The following is a 7,500-nucleotide window of genomic DNA, read 5'->3' on the forward strand; positions in this document are numbered from 1 at the left end:
TGTTGTCAGGTGTATGAGGATAGAGGAGAATATGTAAAGAATATGCCAGACTATTCAGTGTGTATGTAGGCAAAGGGAAAATGAACCGTAACCAGAGAGGAGGATCCAATGTAGTACTGTCTGGCCAGTCAAAAGACCCCATAACTCTCTAGCGGTAGTATCTCAACGGGTGGCTGGTGCCCTGGCCAACCTACTACCTATAAATAATAATAATAATAATAATAATAATAATAATAATAATAATAATAATTGTAACGTTTAATCACACTACTTAGGTAAGGTTTTTCACAGGGAACGTATGGAAAATGGGATGTTTATGAAACAGACATAATTGAGAAGTTGAATGAGAGATGAGGGTAGGAAAATCTTGTAACTACTTATGAGATAAGGAGGAAGAGAATTAGCCTTAAGATTCAGCAAGGAGGAGAGGGGATAGTTCAGTGGTGTAGTAGTGTTTGATACATACAGAGGACTCTTTTAGGGTAAGTTTTCTGCACAGTGTTCATTCAGTATTATTCATTTGAATTTTTATTTCCCTATTTCCTCTCCTCACTGGGCTATTTTTCCCGGTTGGAACCATTGGGTTTTAAGCATCCTGCTCTTCCAACCACAGTATAAACTTAACTAATAATAATAATAATAATAATAATAATAATAATAATAATAATAATAATAATAATAATAATAATAATAATAATAATGTTGCCTTTATTATTATTAGTAATAATAATAATTATGATAATAATATTAATAACAACAACAACAACAACAACAACAACAACAACAACAACAATAATAATAATAATAATAATAATAATAATAATAATAATAATAATAATAATAATAATAATAAATCATACTTGAAATTATTGTTGTTAATAATACTACATTTAAGCTTCTCTGTAGCCACTGAAATCAAGCTTGAAAAGTATTGTAAATGATGCGAGATATTGACCTATATTCCCGTATTCCAGTATTCCCAGCACACTCATGCCTACGTATGGTCCCTATTCAGCTTGTAGTGTCCGACCAATCATAATTAAGGCAAGGCCGGCGCTAACCAATCGGGATTAAGGTGAAGTGCGTGACGTTTATCCAGTCAAATGAGAGATTAAAGTATCTGCGCAATTCTCGTTTGACTAAAGGTGAATCTGGGTGTCAGTTTCAGGGCGTTTAGACTCTACTAATGTTCAGCCAATTATGAAAATATTTGATACAAAGCCATTTCTGCCTAATTCTTTAATGATAATCAAAAATTAATAAATCAATATGGAAAGTTCAGATAATTCGTGTAATTTTCGGCTAAAAAAACTCTTTGGTTACTTTAAAAAGTATTAAGTTAAAACGCGTAGATTACTTTAAGAAGTAATAAGTAAAGCACGTTATGGTTACTTGAAAAAGTAAAAAGTAAAACAAACTCATTGGTTACTTAAAAAAGTTATAAGTAAAAACACTTTGATTACTTTAAAAAGTAATAGGTAAAAAACAATTTGATTACTTTAACAAATTATAAGGAAAAAATACTTTCTTGTTACTTTAGAAATAATAAGTAAAAACACTGATTACTTTAAAAAGTAATAAGTAAATCAAACTCTTTGGTTACTCGAAAAAGTTATAAGTAAAATCACTTTGATTATTTCAAAAAGTAATAAGTAAAAAAACATTTTGATTAGTTTAGAAAGAAATGAAAAAATGCTATGGTTACTTTAAAAGGTAATAAGTAAACCAAACTCTTTGGTTACTTGAAAAAAGTAATAAGTAAAAAACGCTTTGATTACTTTGAAAAATAATAAGTGAAAAACTCTTTGGTTACTTTAAAAAGTAATAAGTAAAGAATGCTGTGATTACTTTGCAAGTAATAAGTGAAGAAAACTCTTTGGTATTTCGAAAAAGTATCAAGTAAAAATCGATTTGGTTAATTAAAAAATAATAAGTAATAAAACACTACTATAAAAAGTAATAGGCGAAAGTAACTCGATAAATGTCAAATATAACAAAATGTAAAGTTTTCTAAGCTTGTCAAAAAACATTTATTTTTTAAACAGAGCAACAAGGATACCCATTTTTGAACCATCCACAACTAATATAATTTACCTTTTGTAGCATCTAAAGAAAAAAATGCCTTTTATATATTTCTCTTAATCATCAACATTTAGGCTTCAGAGATAAGTGAAAAATTAAATAGGTATTGTTATAAAAGTAGTGTTTAAATTTCCTCAAAGAGATCAGAGAGATGCGATATCTATATCTTCTTTCATATTTAGGTAATTACTCAGGCTTTCATACGTAAGCTGAGAAGTAATTTCTTAAATCAGAAATTAATAGGAACAGAGTCCTCTAGAAATGCTTGGGTTTACAAGAAATCTATGGAAAGGGTTAGCAAGATGGCGCTCATCTATCGACGAACTCGGAGCTAATTCAAAAGGAAATATCTTTTTAATTATCAGAATTTTAAGAAATATTATTTAGAAATTATGGAAAGCCAGAAAAGAAATTGTTACGACCCTTGTCGGGCCGTGGTACAAGTTCTTATTGCACGATAAGAGAGGTCAGTGATTAAAAAAATATCCAGCATAAAAATTGGTTAGTGGAAACAAAAACACTTGGGAAACTTAAAAATATTTATTAACAACAATTTTTAGAACAGTGAACCTTGTGACCACCTAACAATAAGAATTAACAACTTACAACTAACTATTAATAACTAACACTTAACAAATAACAATTAACAACCAATCATATGAACATTAATGCCAAAAAAGGCACACACCAAGTCAGGGCTTAATATTAAAAAATTTCTTGATGTGAAACACCATACTCTCAACGAAAGAGAGTCAAATAATTAAAGCACACACCAAAAAAAAAAAAAAAAAAAAAAAGGCTCACCCTCTTTGTGGTTGAATGAAACCACCACCTGCTCCAACCAAAGTAGCCAGTTCAATTTCACTCAGCTACCGTAGGGAATACAGCATAGCAGGACTCATCATTTGGAGGGAAATGGAGTCCCAAACAAAAAAAAACCATAAATAGTATCTCCTACCTGATCATTGCCTCCCTACATGTCGCCATGAGCTTCAAAGCTCCCGCAACTGGCTATGTTGAGGATGCGTTGACGGTGAAGTCTCTCCCACGTCCACCTGAAAGCCAGGATTCCTACGTCGGCGGTGCGGACAGCAGAAGAGAAAACACAGGAAATTAAAGTCACCATAGTTGGCAGAAATGCACTGGCTAAAAGCCGTCAACCGTTGGTGTCGTAATCTTCTCCAAAGCTCACGTAAGCCAGCTGCTTCAGTAGGTCCTGGGAGCCTCGAGCTTGAACTGTGTCCTTTAGCAATCGAGTTCCTCACATGTAAACACAGGTGTTTCTTCCCACCAAGGACTCGAAAAACACAGTAAAGAAACAAGCCCTAACCTCTACACTTATAAATCTTTAAACGAGCGGGGAGGAGGTTAAAACAGCACTTCAATAGAAAAAAGTAAAATTTAAAACTAATTAAATCTTATACCAATTTTACATAAAACAAAAATGCAGCAACAAGGCTGACATAACCGAAAGCAAAAATTATGTTATAACATAATAGAAATGTATAACGAACTCTAAAACCATATTTGAATTAGTGAAGCATAAAAGAGGAAATTACCTTACAGAATAGGGTAGCCGTTACAAAGGCTATGACTTTACACTAGACTGGCCAAGAGGACTCTCATGTAATCAGTGATCAGTGTTGATTTCTCTTTGTGTTGGTGTAAAAAGCATCATAGAACCTGATTAATTTCGATCTCGGGCATTGAAAATAGATTCAGTATCTAATATTGTATTGTGTAAAGGGATAGTTAATGATAGTAATAAATTAATGATAATAATAATAATAATAATGATATCTGAATCTCCTTTATTATTCATATCATTACTCGATTTCATATATATATATATATATATATATATATATATATATATATATATATATATATATATATATATATATATATATATATATATATATATATATATATATATATATATATATATATATATATATACAGACAGGGTGGTGTTGGGGCAAGTCGTACAACTAATGGCATTAATTTTGCCAAAATTCAGGGTGTCATGTCAGACCAACTGCAATGGGGGCAAAATCAACTTTTGATATTGGGCTAACTATGGCATCCACCCAAAGGCTTTCCAAGTTAAAATAGTATTTTTTTCAGTTTCTTAAAAAAGAAAAGTTATTTTTTAAGGGTCGCCCCTATATGGGGGTGACCCATATAGTATATGGGGGTGATCCATACAGTATATGGGGGTGACCCGTGCAGGTGTATAATCCCCCCTCTGAAAATGTTATTGAATGCCCATGCAATGCTTTTATTTTAGCAGGCAGCATGTAGCATGTAGCTTTAGCATGTAATTACATAAAAATCAATATATTCCAATATGTAGGCAAAAAAAAATTGTATATACAACACTGATTTTTATAAATATACAAAAAATAAAAATTACTTCACTTTATAGATTCCTAACAACCATCAGTTATTTCATAGAATACACATGAAAAACAAAGATAATCCTCTCCCAAAAAATTATCAAAAAGTAGCATATCGCAGTTGTCGTGTTAAAGGGTAGCCTCCCAGAAACAACCTCACCTCATATTGAAAGCAGTTAAAGGGAAATTAATTTGGATAATGTGAGAGTGCCTCTTAGGCTACCCTTTAAGGCCACCAACACCCCTAATCACTCTATGCCTCTCCGCCTCCTGCTCATCTTCAATGTCAGGGAACACAAATGTGTCAACATACACACACTTGCTTCGTAAAAAAGAAATTTTGTATTTTCCTCCTTCCCTTCCAAACAATTTTCCCGCATAGTACACTTAAGAACTTTCCCGCTTTCCCTCGACATCCAGTTCAACCAAAACAAAATCGCTCACTTAGACCTCTTTCTCAGCGAAGGGGTATTCACTAGGACCTAATGGCAGGTCCACTACCTCATCCAGATACTCGGAGGAGTCATCCAACTGGACTGGTATTAGGTCATCCTCCCTGTCACTACTACTATTTTCTTGCCACTGTTCCGATGGCATAGTTTTCCTCTTGTTTGCCTTCGGCTTATGCGCCATACCTGTCTCCTTAACCTCTCTTGCCTGCATATCCGCGATGGCCTCCGAGTTTTCGGTGAGGATGGATGCCAGGATCATCTTTCTCCCCTTGTCACGAGAACAGGGACAAGTTTTGGGTTAAGGGACGGATATCCTCAGGAGTGATGGTGGCAGAAGATCCTGAAGGTCCTGGAGTGGGCTCACTCACAGAAGGGGAGGGTTCCTGAGATGGCGGCCTGGTTGGAGACGAAAGATCTGCATCCAAAGCACGGTCCAAATCCGGTAGCTACTCGACAGCTTCCAGAGGTCGCTCTGTGACCTCTGCCCCAGCAAACGCTTCATCTGGAAAATGCTACGGTTAATGGGCCAGATGCCAGTTGTAGAAAACCCACTCAGGATGTAGGAAGGAGTGGTGCTTCTGATCCATACCTTGGACGCAAACTCTGCCAGCATGTGCTCCGTGATGCCAGTTTTGGGGGCCCCGAGAGAAAAATCAGATTGAAGTGACTTCAGGTACGTCTTGAATGGGCCATAGACACTCACATCCAATGGCAGGAGCTTTGACCTCGTGTGGGGTGGCAAAGTGACAATAACTATGCCATTGTCAATGGCATAATTAATGGCATGGATATTAAAGTGACACACAGCATTGTCTATGATAAGAACGATTTTGTTGTCTACACTACAAAAAGTCTTATCATGGACATGCTGGAGTGACTCCATGAAACATTCTCCATTCATCCACCCATTCTGATGGAAAATACCCTTGGACCCATCAATTGTACCTCTCATGAACGAGTCGTTCCATCTCTTGCTGGGGATTATAAAAACTGGAGGGATGTAATGTCCAGCAGCATTTAAAATTCCAACAAAAATCATGGTGGCACCTCGTTCCTGAGAAACCTGAGATACAACAGGCTGGCCTTCTCACACACAACCTTTACCGGCTTCAGTAGAGTTGAAAAGCATGTCTCGTCCAAGTGGTAGATCCGGTCGGGACTGACGCAGTACTTCTCCGTTGCCTTGGTATACGCCGTGAAAAAAACAGTCTACACTAATCTTATTGAAGGCTGTGGCCCGAGCAATGGACATACCCGCTGGAATCTTCAACTTGAGCTCAGGATGACGAGACATGAAGCCATAATACCAGTCCCTGGTAGTCATCTTCTCTCCCTCCCAGGCGGGAGCAATCGACTTGCTGCCACAAGCTACAGAGTAGCTATAGGCCATCCAACGAAATTCCGTCGTAGGTAGGCCATAGAACATCTTTGCTATCTTGATAGCATATGCGGAGATGTGGTCCTCCTGTTCTAAGCTGAAGAACCTCTGGGAATTCTATGGTATGGACACAAAAGTTTTGCCATCGGGAAATTTCTTTGACCTATTGAAGGCATCCTGCAAAAAAAACCAAGCATTTGGCTACAGGCAAAACCAATTAAACCTTAACCTAAAACGAAAACGTCAGCCTTAAGTCATGTAGAAAATGGCTTAGAGATAGGCTTTTGCTGTAATCTTTTTACTTTTTCAATATGTGCTTCTCCACTTTTATTTCAAGATAATACCAAATACGGCTTCCTTACCAAAGAAACCTTAGTTTTACACCAAATTAAAGTTGTTGAATCGATTTCTATCAAGTTTGATTACCATGCACCTAATTAGCAGAAAATATGCTAAGATATTCTATGTTAGCATACAATAAAACAATAAATAGGCCTATATATATATATATATATATATATATATATATATATATATATATATATATATATATATATATATATATATATATATATATATATATATATATATATATTTATATATGTATGTATATATATTATATATATACATACATATATATATATACACACATATATATATATATATATATATATATATATATATATATATATATATATATATATATATATATATATATATATATATATATATATATATATATATATATATATATATATATATATATGCACAGTATATAAATATATATATATATATATATATACATATATATATATATATATATATATATATATATATATATATATATATATATATATATATATATATATATATATATATATATAAGACGCTAATAGACAGAAACAAAGGAACCTGGAAAAATGCTAGGTTTATATAAAGCCTAGACAACATTTTCTTCAACTCTGGGAAAACTCCATAAGAGCTAATCTAGTTAAGTCTTAGACTCCTTAAGAGAATGTCACTTAATTATGAATAATCTTGTAAATAATTAGTTTTCTTTTGTTGTTTTAGGGTGGACGGACCATAATAGAATTTCATGGACCTAAACAGAATTTTTTTTTCTTGTCTTAAGATTTAAATATTCATAAAAATTAGATAGAGGTCAAAGGGTTATATTTTCCTATTAACG

The sequence above is a fragment of the Palaemon carinicauda genome, chromosome 32 (assembly GCF_036898095.1).
Source record: "Palaemon carinicauda isolate YSFRI2023 chromosome 32, ASM3689809v2, whole genome shotgun sequence".
NCBI lineage: Eukaryota > Metazoa > Arthropoda > Malacostraca > Decapoda > Palaemonidae > Palaemon > Palaemon carinicauda.